At 39.9% G+C, this 15,750-nt stretch overlaps 1 protein-coding gene across 1 annotated transcript in view; it reads left to right on the plus strand.

The window, feature by feature from the left end:
* Positions 1 to 12,824: 12,824 nt before the first annotated feature.
* The window catches only part of lrfn5a (leucine rich repeat and fibronectin type III domain containing 5a), a 36,250-nt gene continuing 33,324 nt past the window's right edge, over positions 12,825 to 15,750 (plus strand). The window contains exon 1 of the mRNA XM_035396947.1: positions 12,825 to 14,347. The gene's annotated coding sequence lies outside the window, so the exon portion shown is untranslated. The remainder of the gene's footprint in view (positions 14,348 to 15,750) is intronic.

Consider the following 15,750-nt stretch of genomic DNA (forward strand, 5'->3'; position numbering starts at 1 on the left):
AAGATTATTAAACCTTTTTTTCTCATCCATGTTGTCTGCTTTTGCAAATGTACATTATTTTAAAGGCACAAATAGATTATAAAATAAATTAAATGGTGTGCCCAGAGATAAGGCTTTACCCATCACCTTAGCATAGCTCTCCAATGGTTGTGCTGTTTATTTGATTAACAGTCCTAAAACTAGAACATTTTCCTTGCAACCAACTCCCCAGGTTCCAAGGCTAGAAGTACGATCTGATATCTATGTCCCTTCAGCCCTTGATCGCATTGTCTCTTCCGAAATTGCCCACTGACCATGCCGTCTCATTGCCCCCTTCGCTGGACTCTAACTCTGAGCCCGCTCCCCTCAGGTGGAAGGATTTATCTGCAAAGACCAGAACCCCGCAACCCCTCAAGTTATATGAGATTATCTCTGCACACAACTCCATCTGTCTCCATGCAACTGATGTCACGTGCTTGAACATTAATGACCTTTTAGCACCTTATTATTCAGGCGTGAAGCCTGTGTCTCCTTGCTTGTATGGAATTAATCACTTCACAATGAAACTAATTATTGAAGCAAATGATGGCACTATTTTATATTTCCTGATGATATTTAATTGTATAAAAAATTCAGAATTAGACATGTTTTGATGTGACACTCGTGCAGCATATTAATAATGACAAAGGTTATTACGGCATTTGATAAACGGAGCCCACGGTTCTTATGTCAAGTAGAGTAAATTTATTTTGAGCCCTGGAATAAGACCATATGTACAATACCCTCAGCGCCTTGTTTAGCATGGGCATTGTTAATTTACTAACATAGTGGTGCCTATAGCCATTGACACATCTGCAACATCTGCCACACAACCAGAGGAGAGACAGTGTTTAAGTCATTCAGTGTACAATTACAACGGCACTATGCTTTCCTAAGACAACATGGAGATTCTGCCGCAGATGCAGGTGTCATGCAAGGACACATCAGTTATGTTTTTTTTTTTTTCTTATTCGTCATTTGTAATATTCATGGTGACTTTGGTTTATATGAGTCAAAAGTACTCTTCTAAACATGGCACAGAACATAACCCCTACTCCCATTCTCCCCATGTTGCTATTTCCTCCCACTAGTCAGTTGGCATCTGGAATAATGACGCAGTAACGAGAAAGTACCTCAATATGGCAGGGTTTGACTCACAATGCAGAATGTTATTAGAACATTTTGCTCTTTGTTGGTATCTGACTTGCAGTGCACTTTAAGGGAGTTCAGTCAGGCAGTTGAAAAGCTGGAGTGGTGAGTATGCCACTCTCTATAAACATGACAAAATATAAAAAAAATGAAAACACACACACACACATTAAATCATCTTTTGGTTCCATTTGGAAAATATCTAATCAGCTTGATTGCTGGTTATCTAGGGAGTAAAATTCACTTTCTGGTAGCTTCTACTAATGCATGGTTAACTAGCTTGGTGTTAACACATGTCCTGGAAATCACATGGAAAGTGAAAAAAAAGTTATAAACATAATCAATGATGCCAATAAAATGAATGCTAATTTTGCTTATGTGAATACATTATGCACACCCCTTGCTCTCCCCTGTGCCCCAGTGGCTATGACTTAGACTTGGAAATTTGCTTCTGCTTAGCTGGTGCTGATTATGTCTTCCTGTCTGCCATGCTTTTAGTAACAGTTGATCAGTAATGTTGCGTTCATGCCAGGTCTTTGTCCCGTCATTGGCTCCTTTCCTGTCTGCTCTGTGGGAAAGGGCCAGGTTTTGGTGCGGGTGGCTGGCACAGGTGTAGATGCAGCTGCCTCTTCTCTGTCTGGAGAGGTGAGTTGCATCCAAATCCAGCTCCAAATATGGCACAGTGAAATCTCCAATCAGCTTTTAATAGATAAACTCTGCTTGGATCATCATGATCAGCACAGGAAGTGTGAAAACACTACTACTAAACAAATCTCGGCATAGTTCGCTGCCAAATTGTTTGTTTCTGTTAACTTGGCACGTAAATCTAAAAATAATTGATTAGGTTTGTGAGCAGATCCCTCCAGGCCTTACAGATATCAGTCCAGTCTTGAGCTGGTGGGGCCATATACAGTGAGCTCCATAATGTTTGGGACAGAGACTTTTTTTTCTTCTTGATTTGGCTCTGTACTCCACAATTTTAGATTAGTAATCAAACGTGTTCAATGCACATGTGGTTCAAGTGTCGTTCAAATGTGGTTCAAGTGTAGATGTGGCTCAAAATGTGCATTTCTACACATTTCGGTTTCACCATGTAGAAATTACAGCACTTCTTGCAGTATACTCCATTTCAGGACACCATAATGTTTGAGGACACGACATTTTAATGGCATGTAAATGAAAGAAGTCATGTTTAGTCCTTTGTTGAATATCCACATGTAAATTGTTTTATTACATTCTTATGGTGAAAACATTTTTTTTTTTTTAGAATTATGGTGCTCACTGTATCCCCATAAATGCCAACATACTGGTCTAAAGCAGTAAGAAAGAAGGCAATTAAACCAAATGCACGCTAACTGACATTTCAACAGCGCACTTTCTTTTCCAAGAAATAACCCAAAATAGAGGCTCAAAGCACATATTTCCATGCAGCTAAAGAATGAGGAACAAAACCCTGTCCAGTGTCAGAATAGTCACAGTGTAGGCACAGAGCTATTTTAAGATGGAATTTAAGTGTGGATAGTATGGAGCAGAAATTACTGCATGTCAGTGTCTCAGCCAACAGGATGCTACGCAGCGGGATCCAGGCTGTACCCCAGCCGCTCTGATCCCACTGTCAGGACGGTTCGGCCTCACAATTTGTTGACGCGAGGGACCCAACATGCATGCCGCGATCATTAGACCCTTGACTGTGAGACTGACAGGTGACTGCACTCGCCCTGCTCTCCTCGCCCAAACCGCTCATTAGCAGACTCTATTTCAATCCGCCGGGGGTGAACCCACAACTTCTCTCGACTGCAGCTGTTCCTCAAATAGTCCGCGAGTTTCAGTGGCGCTTCGTGTCATACAGGTAACCTTGGACGGCAATCCACGGATTGCTCAGGTGGTGCCCTCGGGAATTCCAACTCTCGCGCTCTATTATGTTGAAACGTTTCAGTGCTCCCATAAATTCATCTCATCACAGCTAATATTAAAGGCAGGGCTGTATTTGATACAGCATTGTTTTAATCATACTGAAGCCATAATAATTATAAGAGGCTTAATGTTTTCAAATTCACTATCCCTGAACTAACGGTAATTAAGAAAAAATAGAGTTGCCCCAATAAGTAACTGCAAAGCTGCTTTGATATTTATGGTTATGGTTTCTATGATTTTGGTTTGATGGGATTTGATGTGAAACAAATATCTCTCAAATTTGTATTAATGGGATATAAATTCATTATCATAAAAAGAATGTTACACAGAAAAATGCTTCATTGTAAATCCAAGGTACTTTGTACAAATTCCATTTTTCTCATTTTTAAATTAATTGTTTGCTGTTTTGAAGCTGTGCTGGAGCATTTGTCTCCGTAGCATTACTTTTATAATAGCTAATGTAAATCGCAACGATTGTTGTTATTTGTCATATTTTTTTCACCACTGGATGCCCCCGTGTGTGGATTTGAAAGAGAGAAAAAAAAACACTCTGCTGATTCAGATGTGCATTCTAACACCATGACAAAAATAAACATTTAGGAATCTGATACCCCTGCTATTGGGTGGCATGCGGTTTGTTTGTAGGGGCTTCAAAAAGAAGCCTAAGGAAACTTGTGTAAACATAACAGGTAGGCACTGTAAGCACAAGCCTGACCCATGCTCTGCCCCTACCAGACAGATAGAGACGAGTCTGTGGACTGATCTATCATAACCTATCACTTCAGCGCGAAGTGTGGCTGTCTCCCTCTCGCCACAAGCTGCCCTTGTGTTGTATCTGGAATGTAAACAATGGCCTCTCCCTGCCCACCTTTTCCATTCCTCTCATTCGGGAGCCTAACGGTGGAAGTGGTGGCCACAGGATGCGGCAGTTCCACCATCCTGAGACAGCTATCCAGGCATGCATTGATCATAAAATGCCTTTGATTCCATCATAGATTTGATGACCCGATCATCCCTGACTATTAACAATTAGCGCCGGGAATAAACTCATATACCTCATGGGACCATCCAATTTTAACCTGCATGTGGTGTCTGTCTTTATTGTGGAAATTGCAGGGACAAACACTCTTTCGTGTGTGTTAAGTGTTCCCCATTCTACATGAATGAGCAAAGGTTGCGTCACTATTATCTGTTTCTTTCTGTTGGCCTGGATTTAGAGCAGTTCTCCTGCTTGAAACTTTATTTTTTTCAGGATTAGTCCAAAGTACTTTTCCTCACAATTGGGCTAGGCCATTTAGAATTTGGTGACTATGACCCAGCAAATGATTCACTCCTATGATCGACCCAGTTGCACCAACACTATCATAATAAGCCGCTTTTCTCTGGGAGCTAAACACTTGCACCCGATTCCTATTTCAGGAGCTCTTGTAGCTACACTATCTGTTCAAAAAGCTGCTAAAAACATTATCCCCCATGTCATCAGGGGGATTACTGAAAGAGCTTGTTTAAAGCTAAGAGTTCAATTTGCTATAGGTTGCCAGTCAAAGTGTTTTAGTTTTAACAATGCAAGTAGGAGCAACTCTATAATCCACTGGGGTTACAATACAATACAATTCCAAACTGTCTGTTTTTAGAACCAGAAACAGTACATCCACAAACAAATACATTTTGAATGCAATTTATAGTTTGGTTGAATGGAATGTTTCATTTAAAGACTAGATAACTTGGAAATAGTCAAGCTACTGTATATGACCAAAAGTATCTGGACACCCCTTGGTCTGGGGCTGGTCTGGGTTAGGCCCCTTAGTTCCAGTGAAGACAAATCTTAATGGTACAGCATACAATCACATTCTAGATGATTCTTTGCTTCCCCAACAGTTTAGGGAAGGCTCTTTCCTGTTTCAGCATGACACAGCACACAGCATATAGAAATGTAAATGGTTTTGATGAGAAGGACGTGGAAGAATTTGACTGGCCTGCACAGAGCCCTGACCTCAACCCCATCCAACACCTTTTGGATCAATTTGAAAGCCAACTGTGAGCCAGGCCTAATCGCCCAATCAGTGTCCAACCTCACTAATGCTCTTCTGGCTGAATGGAAGCAAATCATCTAGGCTAAAGCCTTTCCAGAAGAGTGGAGGTTGTTATAGCAGCAAAGGGTGGATCAACTCCATATTACTGCGCATAATTGTGGATGAGACGTTGGATGTCAGGTGCCGACATACTATTGGCCTTGTAGCATATGTACTTTTTACCATGTAGTATATATGGAATATTAATTTGTTGATCCTGTGTTGGTAGTTTCAAAAATAACATCTTTTCGCAGGGAGAAAGTAAAATATGGACATTACTCAGGCATACTGTTTGCTGCTGCTGTGCCTAATGGAAAATCAAAGGATATGTTCTGAATATATCTGTGCATGCATTCTTTATGTGTGCATGCATTCTCAGAATGAGCCAATCTGTGATTTGAAAAAGTTGTAAAGCTGTGCTACTGGCTAGTGAAACTTGGCAGAATTCATATTGACATGATTAATATTAATACACAGTCATTATGTAACAATATGGTTCCCCAAACAAAATACATATGCCACATTTGGCTTAATTATTGGAAACATGAATGTCCACATAAGAAATGATATTTGGTTATGTCATAAGATTGCCATAAATTCAAGTCTGAGAATATGTCCATGCTTGTTTTTGGATAAGCTCCCAGCATCCCAATAGCAGACAGCAAACAGAATGTGTTTGGTAGCTTGGGTGTGTCTGAGCCAGGGCCTGAGGTTACTTGTATTGAGATCAAATTAAACAAATCATAAAACTGAGGGGATTCTTTATTTGTTAATGACTCTTCCCTCAACCCATCAAATTTTAAAACAAGTGCATGTTCTCTATTCATTCAGGCTTTGTTCGTACAGATGGAGCTTCCTTTTACCAGTGCACCCTACAATAAAACCGGATAATACGAGAGGCAATTAAGCGAGGCACTTTCAAGGAGAAGCAAACAAATGCAGACATAACAGGCGAATGGGACAAAGCAGGTGAAGACGTGTGGAGCCAAAGACTAAAACAGGTGTGAAGGCCTTTTTGAAAGAAGAACAGCTTGAAAGATCCTTTGAGACTGGTAGCAATATGACGTATTAGTGGTTTGATTCTTAAAAAAAAAACAAAAAAACATGGGTAATGGAAAAGCAAAGAGGAGGACTTTTAAGCTTGCGAATCAGGTATTGTGGCTGTGCATATGCATGCATACATACAAACATACATATATATATATATATATATATATATATATATACAGTATATATATATACGAACAGCCATAAAACTTGAAAAAAAAAACCTTTATGTTATGGGTGTCTTTATGATACTGTAGCATATAGCATGTAATTTATATTTTGAACACACTGTTGATAAAGAAGCTTTGAATGAAAAACAATTGCCTTCATTTCCACACCTGGAAATTAGGCTCATATTTGAATAAGGATATGTTTTTGGTCTCCAACTCTTAGGTTGCACAATAACCAGCGGGAATCATATCTATCTAGAATGCAGATGTGCAAGGTAAGCAGCAAGGTTGCTATAATTCCCTCAGTTCAGAGACGAGTTAAAACTGAGGAAGAGTGAAACTGCAACTACCAGCAAAAACACTGAAGTCCAAACACTGCTAAATACAAAAATAAAACAGTCTTCAGGTAATTGGAGGCTAAGCAAATCAGCTGATATCAATTAAAAATCATGTTGCCTGGTGAATAAATTACATTAACTATGAATAAGATAAATCATTCACTTGAACAAAGGCTCACTCCATTTTTGTACATGCATATATTTGTGAACGTGCTCAGCATCTACCTGCAGGTATATAAGGTACAGTATAAAAAGGCATGGCACTCAGTCAACCATATTGTGTTGAGGTTGTGGAGCCTGGAGGTCTTATGCATCTGTTTCACAAAGTATTTTGAAATTGAAGCACATACATAGCTCCTTTGCAGGGTACAGCTATCACAAGCCATTACACCAGCCTGTTTTTTTTGTTTCTTTTCATGCCAAGCAAGGAAGTATTCGGTATGGCTAGGTTGGGAGCCTCCAAATGACTTCTTTTTGACAGCCTTACTTTTAATGTTGAAACCTTAGTACAAGAAATCCAGTCGTGGAACAACCTACAAAACAAACCTCCTACTTTTTACCAGCCATGCTCTTGACTCCAATATCTGTCTAACCAACTAAAAATGATTACTCATGAAAATTAAAAGAGTGGCAATTGTGTGTCCAGACACATGTATACAGTAAGTTTCAATCACTGACCAGTTAATTTGTGATACTTTATTTGCTCAATACAGAACATTAATTCTGTCTATACTGATACATCCATTAATGTGAATTTATAGATGTGACCAGGCTGGTTTGAGACTGCTAGAGAAAATTATGCAGCTAAAATGTTTATGCCTGCTTGTCTGATTTATCATAAATCATAAATCCAACTTTACTATGATGAATTATGATTCATTTTATCCTGTTTAATGAGCACAGTATTGAGGCAAGCCTTTCCTGTGTTGCCCTGCTCAACAAAAGGGACATCTTACGTCACTTACTTATGTGGACCTGTGATTAGATTCAGTGTAAACAAACTAATCTTTGTCCTTACCTTTGAGAAAATTCTTCAATCAAGCAGCATGTATATCTTTAATATTTCATATGCAATGACATCAAAATATGAAAGGAATATATTACTTATCTACAAAGAGCAGATATTTGTTTCAAACCTATGGGAAAGTACATTGAATTTAAATTGAATTTGGGATCTTGTTACAAAGAAACACAAGTGCATTGTGGGGAAAAAAAGGGGAAAAAAACAGTTTGCATGCCTGATAGTTTAGACCACAGGTGCTAGAGATGCACAAACATAAAAAAAAAGAAAATGAAACTCTGCAACACTGCGTATCTTGTAGCTAGATGGCAACTTTATTAATCGTGACTGACTTTTTGGACAGAAGTGCAGCACTAAACCGGACTATTGCGAAACAGGGAATTCATTTTCTAAAGAAAAATAGATTTCACACAACTGCTGTGGAATTCGTGCCAGACCCTTATGTCACTCTTTCTTCTTTTGAGGTTTGTATCAGACCTGTGCGGTCTGTGTTGCCACTCAGAACAGCACTGAATCAAGGTCATGCGGCACCCAAGGCAATGTCTAATCCACTCGTAAATTGTGCTCAAACAATGGCACGGGAGGATAAATCATTTCTCTGATTTATTATTATTTTTTCTCTGACTTTGTGGTTTTTTGCTGCAAGGACTCCCACCAATCAAGGGACTGATTTCAGGTATGAGCTGAGGGGGGTGGCAGTGCAATGCAGCGCTGCTGCTGCTCTGACCTGGTGGCTTAGGTTCAGACACACATGTGAGTACTGGGTACCGGCCCTCCTGGCTCAGCAAGGCAGCCACACCTAAACACCACTGGAGGAAACTGCTGAGAGACATCAGGCCCCGAGTTTGTGGCGAACTACGCCTCCTGTGGAACTCGATTTGGATGACAGTTCTCTCGTTATGGTCTTTGCGAAGTTGCCAGTGACATGGGAAAAACGCCTGGTTATGTCACTTGAGCGTGGTTTCTACTTGGCAGCTTTGCGAGCGAAAGAGTGGGGCTGACTAACGGCCGTTTTTGTGGAAGAAGTTGGTGAAAGAAAATGGCTTCTTTTTCTCAGTGTCAAAACCAAGGACGAGACAAACAGCACAAACTTTCCTATCACAAGCACATCTAAGTGTATATTCTGCACAGTTTACATAGTCTGTGAGCATCGTATGTAAAACAATCAGCGTATGAATCCAAACCTGTGCATCTGACTAAGCCATGATTTTATAAACAGGCAACACAGGGGAGCAATGCAGAGACGGCACATCTCACTTCAAGCTCAAGGGCAAATAAAGTAAATCAGTTGCTGAATTCATTATCCAGGAATATAGAGCCAGAGATAACTTAACATATCGTACCTGCTGCTAATATATTCAATTTTTTGCTGCATAAAATTAAAGCTGGTTTATCTCTATCGGAGCAATCACCATCATCATTGCACGACTAATTCAATATAGGGAAAAGGAAAAATAAGAAAAGCATGAAAAGAGCATTAAATGCTTCAAAAATATATGAAGTTGAGTGATGCAAGTCCCAAAAGAAGATGAGCTAAAATCCTATATGTGAATCTCTATCCTTTAGCCAAAAGGAAAAAAAAGGTTGGAGAAAAGGTACATTATTATATAAGAATGAACTCTGAGGCTACCTGAGGAAAAGGGCCATTGAGATTAAAAAGGAAACATGGGGGGCGGGCAGGTCTGTCATCTGTGGGTTCCTGTAGTTCTGGAGGCAGGGGATTCACAATTAATAATGAACATTTCAAGCAAGTTAGTCATGCTGTCAGCAAGTTTATTCTGGGGTCTGCCAAGGAGAAAGTACCCTCAGTTCAGTTCACTTTCCAATGGCTTTTAGAACATTGTTGGTAACATTTACTTATCGGGACATAAAGATATCTCATAAACGATATATGACGCATGAGAATTTCTGTTTAAGCAGCGATGGTTATGATGCTTTCCTTCAATCTGAATTCAGGGAAAGGCAGCGTTCATGGTGACATATAAAGTGCTTTTTGACCCCAAGATTACCATCAGGCAGTGTAACGAGAATTTTCTCCTGCACCGTTGCTTTCTAATCTGGTTCTCTGTTTCCTCAGCCACACTCCCATCAATATTCATTGCATCATGGGAGTTGTAATCTCCCCCCTGTTACAGGACCAGAGCTGAAGTTTGGAGAGAAACAACACCTGCTGTACAGTTTCCTCACATTTGTGCATCCCATTGCCTGCAGGCAGGGGAAAATCATTATCAAACAATGAACTGAGTCCTGGGCAACATGGAGTTCTTCAAAAAACACAGAAATTCGGTGAAAACACATTTATGATGCTTTTTAATTTAAGAAGAGCAGAATGGTAATGTTGACTATGCATTGTTATCAATAATGTACATTTTTGGTTTATACTTTTGAACTATGACATGTATTTTAATTTCTGGGCATCTTCATTATAAATCTAGAAAAGGTGAGAACATGATTGAAATGTTTTTATATCTCCCGTTGCATTGCTCCTACAGATATGCACTGTTCCCTTGCATCGCAAGTCGACAAAACACCTGACTTCCACCCAAAATGTTAATCAAAACAGCTATTGTGTGGCATTTCGGTTCCTTATGAGTGGGACAAGTCTAACGAATATTCTCAACATAAAACCTAATGTACTGTGTCTTCATAACAATGCTACTTTAAATGTTGATAGGATTATACGCACTCACACAAACATACATATATATATATATATATATATATATATATATACACACACACAGCCAGTGGCCACTTTATTAGGTACACCTATCTAGTACTGGGTAGGACCTCTTTTGCCTCCAAAACAGCCTGAATTATTTGCGGAATGGATTCAACAAGGTGCTGTAAACATTCCTTTGCGTTTTTTGGTCCATGCTGACTCGACAGCATCACACAGCTTCTGCAATATTTTTGGCTGCACATTCATGCTGTGCACCTCCCATTCCACCTCATCCCAAAGGTGCTCTATTGGATTGAGATCTGGGGACTGTGCAGGCCATTGGAGCAAATTGAAGTCACTGCCATGTTTGTGGAACCAGCTGGAGATGATGCATGCACATGGCACATTTTCCTGCTGGGAGTATCCAATTCAAAAAGGGTACATTATGGCCTTAAAGGGATGCACATGGTCAGCAACGATGCTTAGGTATGCTGTAGCATTCAAATGCTGCTCAGTAGGTATTAGACTTCTTGATGTATGCCAAGAAAACATTCCCCATGGCATTACACCACTGTTGCCAGGCTCTACCATTGACAAGAGAGAATGGGTCCATACCAATGGATTCATGCAGTTTATGCCAAATTCTGGCCCTTCCATCTGCATAGTGCAGCAGAAATCGAGATTCATCAGACCAGGCAATGTCTTTCCAATCTTCAGTTGTCAGGTTTTTGTTATCGCATGCCCACTGTAGCCTCATCTCCGTCAGCCTTACATGACAGGATTGAACTTCTTGTGGTCTTCTATTGCTGTTGCCCATCCGCTTCAAGTTTTGATGCATTCTGTGTTCAGAGATGCCCTTCTGCAAGCCACTGTTGTGAATACCTGTTCTTTGGGCATTTGTGACCTTTCTATTAGCTTGAACAAGTCTGCCCATTCTCCTCTGACCTCTCATTAACAAGGCATTTTCAGCCACTGAACTGCCACTCACTGAATGTTTTTGGTTCATCACACCATTCTCTGTAAACTCTAGAGACTGCAGTGTATGAAAATTCCAAGAGGACAGCTGTGTCAGAAATGCTGAAACAACCATACCTGAACCAACAATCACACCATGGTCAAAGTTGCTGAGATCACCTATTCTAATGTTTGGTTGAATAACTAAAACTCTCCATCATGTCTGCATGCTTAATATGTTGAGTTGCAGCCATGTGATTTGTTGTTGGGGGAAGTAGGCTAAAGGGTGGGGGTGGGGGGGGGGGTGAGATTTAACAGAAGAGACTGTAATTACTGTTTCATTCAGAGTATGTTCCCTGTGCTGCAGGGTATGTTTTTGAGTATGTTCCCTGTGAACAGTTTGGTCTCTATCTATTATCTTTCAAATGTGTACATTGATTCTAATGCCATCCAGTGACTTGTATGCCATAACATAGCATTCTGTAATCCAACAGCTCCCCCATCTTACCAAATATATCAGTACACAGGCTGCTTTGCAGAATGATTTGTTTAACACATATTATTAAATTGTAATGAAATCTAATGGGTGAATAATTCTCTTTTCCCCCAGTAGCAATCCCATTACTTTTATCAGTCAAATGGTATCAGTTATGTAAGTAATGTAACCGCGCACAATATTTTGCTAATGATCAGCTCAGGGGATGACGTTTTCACTATAAAAAGATCTAAAAACACCTTTTACCCCCAATACGATAAGATGAAGGCATGGAGGCCTCCTCAATGGTCTCCAATAAAGTTTATCGAGAGAGATAGAGAGAGAGAGAGAGAGAGAGAGCGAGAGAGAGAGAGAGAGAGAGAGAGATACATTGGGGTCGTCCCAGAATATTTGATTATCTGCACGCTCTTTTTTTTGCATCCTTTTGTAATATCATCCCCCCTTAATCTGAGTTCCCAGCCTTCGTTCTGAACAAGACATTATGAATCACACCAATTTCTTTGATTAATGTATTTTTAGCATTATTTTTTATTTTCTTTGTCTGTGTTTATACAGTTATATTCTATAAATCCTGAAACGATGCATTAAAAATCACAGACCACGAGATCTTAACGTGTGGGACCTTTTGCAACTTTTGTATGTGTTATCGTTAAAATGAAGAATATCCTTTGGGTTGATTTTCCTACAAAGCTCATCCTTAAAAAATTTCATTCAGATGAATAGGCTATTCATCCAGCCTATTGATTTTATTATTTCTTATTTTTATGAGTCAACTTCTTTGTATTTGTTATAACCGACACAATATACTGTACTATCTGCACTAGAGGCAAAAAGAAAAAGAAAAAAAAAAGATAACTGATGAGATACAATATGTGAAAAAACTAAGTTAGTAGAACCATCGAGGGCAACACTGCTCCACAGTGGCATTTAATCTTGTACAGTATGCATTGAGTAGAAAACAGTTGGAACTAGAACATAATGTCCAGCCAGTGACTGGTGCTATTTGCGAATATATAGACAGCCTTGTCTCTGTCTGGCAATAGGCCTATATCTGCGCAAAAATGTTAGGTAAATTTAAGAATTAACTATGTCAATGTATCGCGAGAAAATAAATATTCAAGTCATTTCAAAACACGTTCGTGATTATTAAAGTTCGAATTGGGTTCTCTTCACTTGCTTTCCGGGAAGTGATTGGCTACAGCCTATATAGCCGACTTTCATTGTGTTTTCAGGAGCAGACAGAGGAAGCTAGCGCCAAAAATGTTATATTTGGATTCTTCAGATGGTGAAATTCTGGAGAATTCTTTCTGCGTAGCCGTGAATAGCTGGACTGTCCCACTGAGCGAGGCGGATCCCTTTTTGTTCGATACAGCAGTATGATCCGCTTTTCCTGTGAAAGCTGCGCAGACATGACTTCTTAGCATGTCCCAAGGAGTGACAAACATAGAATGAGGGAGCGGGCGTCAGTTTGAACCAATCCGTGATGACTTCTCCCATATTTTCCAACTGCGGAAAGAAGAAACCATAGCTCCAATCGCGGATATCAGTGATATAGGCTACATGTTTTAGAGTATTCGTCTCTGACTACGGTTGACTTTCCAAGGTTGACTAAGTGCAAGATATTGAAATGAACCCCACTGGACACTAGCTACTTGCTATAGCCAATGCGTCGGAATATAATTTAAAAAAATATATAAATTAATTAATCATTTTTTTAGGAGGGATAGAATTCGGTTAGATTTATCACACCCCCGCAATAATCGAATTCGATTTTTTACACGTGGCGTTAATGTAATTGGTTATTAATACAATCAACATAATTAGTTAGTATGCCAAAAACGGAACTAAATACGGAAATAAACTGCCCCAGAGGACGGGGACTAGCCGTTTTGGAGATTTGGATGGAGAGCGAACGTATGTAGCTTTCAGTTGCCCTGTGGATTAACTCGGCGTGCAGGCTGGACTGGGGGAAGTGCTGGTAGGTGCAACGGTGCAAAGGTCTGCCTGCTGAGATTTGATCTGAGTTCCCCATCTCAGCCACTTGATCGCACTCACTGCAGAGACGTTTGCTCAGCTAAATAGAGCAAGCTGGTTTAATGCGGAGGAAGGCTTCCACAGTTGCGAGGCTTGCCTGCGAGCGACGGAAGAATGGCTCGGTCTGCGGCGTTTAAACGGAGAAAACAAGCACCCCTTTCCCGTGCAGGGTTTCTGGAAATCTGCGTTGGAATTTGACTGTTGTCGTACATTGGTTGTTTTGGATTTTCTACAAAGGGACCCAGTGGATTCGAAAGGTTTTAACGAATACACACCTATGATTTCGTTCCAGCACAGGGGAGAGATGGGCTGTGCGGAGTTGCGCGCTAAGAAAACCAGCACACCTTCTATTGATAGAATTTAATCAAAATCCTATGGAGCAAAATCAAAATATGGGAAAATATGAGAAGTAAGAAGATTCGATTCACCTGACCCTCCATGTTGTGAGCAGGGCTAATGTTCCTTCCTCAAGGTAAACTTTTATTTGTTTCTTTAACCTTCTTTTGATTTCTACACTGTAATGGGATTTGTTCTCTTTGGGAGAAACGTCAGTTATGACAGAACTATTCAAAATGGAAATGGTGGGTTAGAATAGGTGCTATTTTAACTACCCGTTGTTTTACGAAGTGGTTGTCGGAAAGGGGGAGGGATGTTTTGAAGGTTTTTCTGACGGTTTTAGGGATATAGCCTGAATTCAGGCACTGTACTTTACAAGGTCAAAATGTGCCTTCGAGATCTGCATGTGGGAGAGAAGGCTTGGGTTGCAAACAGGGTTTCATTTTCTCAGAAAGAAAAAAAAATCACAATTTTTAACAATCTAGCGCTTTGATGGGGACACCATGATTTTGAGAAGAGGTGATTGATCGTTGTGATGGCATTGGGTTTCAATCTATCGAGGCTGAAGCGCATAGGCTACTCTGAATATTCCATAGGCTGTATCCATTTGATTTGGATGGAGGGGGGGTGTGAACGTAGACATGGCACCTCTAAACCGCCCCTGCCCGTCAGAACTAGGACCAGCTTCAAACAAGATAAACCAGGTTTACACGCGAACAGGCTTGCATGCCGAGGCAGCTCAAAGTACAGGCATCTCAATCCTCATGTGCAACTCGATAAAAGCGTTGGCGTTTTACAAAATGTTGTCCATTCACCTAACTCAAATCTGGCATTGGTCCAAATTACGATAGAAGATTCAAGAGTTATCTCCTAATTGTCAAATCCAGCTCGGTAATAGACAGAAATAAATCACTAGGCTACATCATTATTGCACCTTATATAGCTGGCAGATACGTTTTATCTTTCAACAGCGTATTTCCATCTTTATAAATTGTGCATGTTTGTAATAATGGGTTATTGATACAAACAATTTGACCGTCGTATTGCTTTATAATGGTAGTAGACATCAATAAAAATATGAACCACACAAATATTTATATGGTGTTGTATGAATTATGCAAGCACTAAATGCATGTGACTGTACTCTGTTGTATACCTATGTAACACATCTCTTCAGACATTTTTTTTCCAACTTTGTCATCATTAAATTGATGTACAAGGTAATGGTTATCTAATAAACACAGCTACGTGATCCATTAATATGTAATGTTTTCATGGAATGGAATATACTAACATGGAAGTGGGTTATTAAGATGCTGGCTAAGCCATGTATGGCATATGTAAAGGACAACATGAACAAGTAGGCTACACACGTTGCGCTCTATGCATTCAAGGTCGACTGGCTAATATTACATAGAAAATAAAACGCTCGTTGTGAACGCAGAGTAGCATACGGTTACTGGATAAAGTCCTTCCAGACCAACATCAATCTTGCAGTAGCGTGTAGTAACATATGAAATATTTAATATTTGGTTGAAT

The sequence above is a fragment of the Anguilla anguilla genome, chromosome 1 (genome assembly GCF_013347855.1).
Source record: "Anguilla anguilla isolate fAngAng1 chromosome 1, fAngAng1.pri, whole genome shotgun sequence".
NCBI classification, from domain to species: Eukaryota; Metazoa; Chordata; class Actinopteri; order Anguilliformes; family Anguillidae; genus Anguilla; species Anguilla anguilla.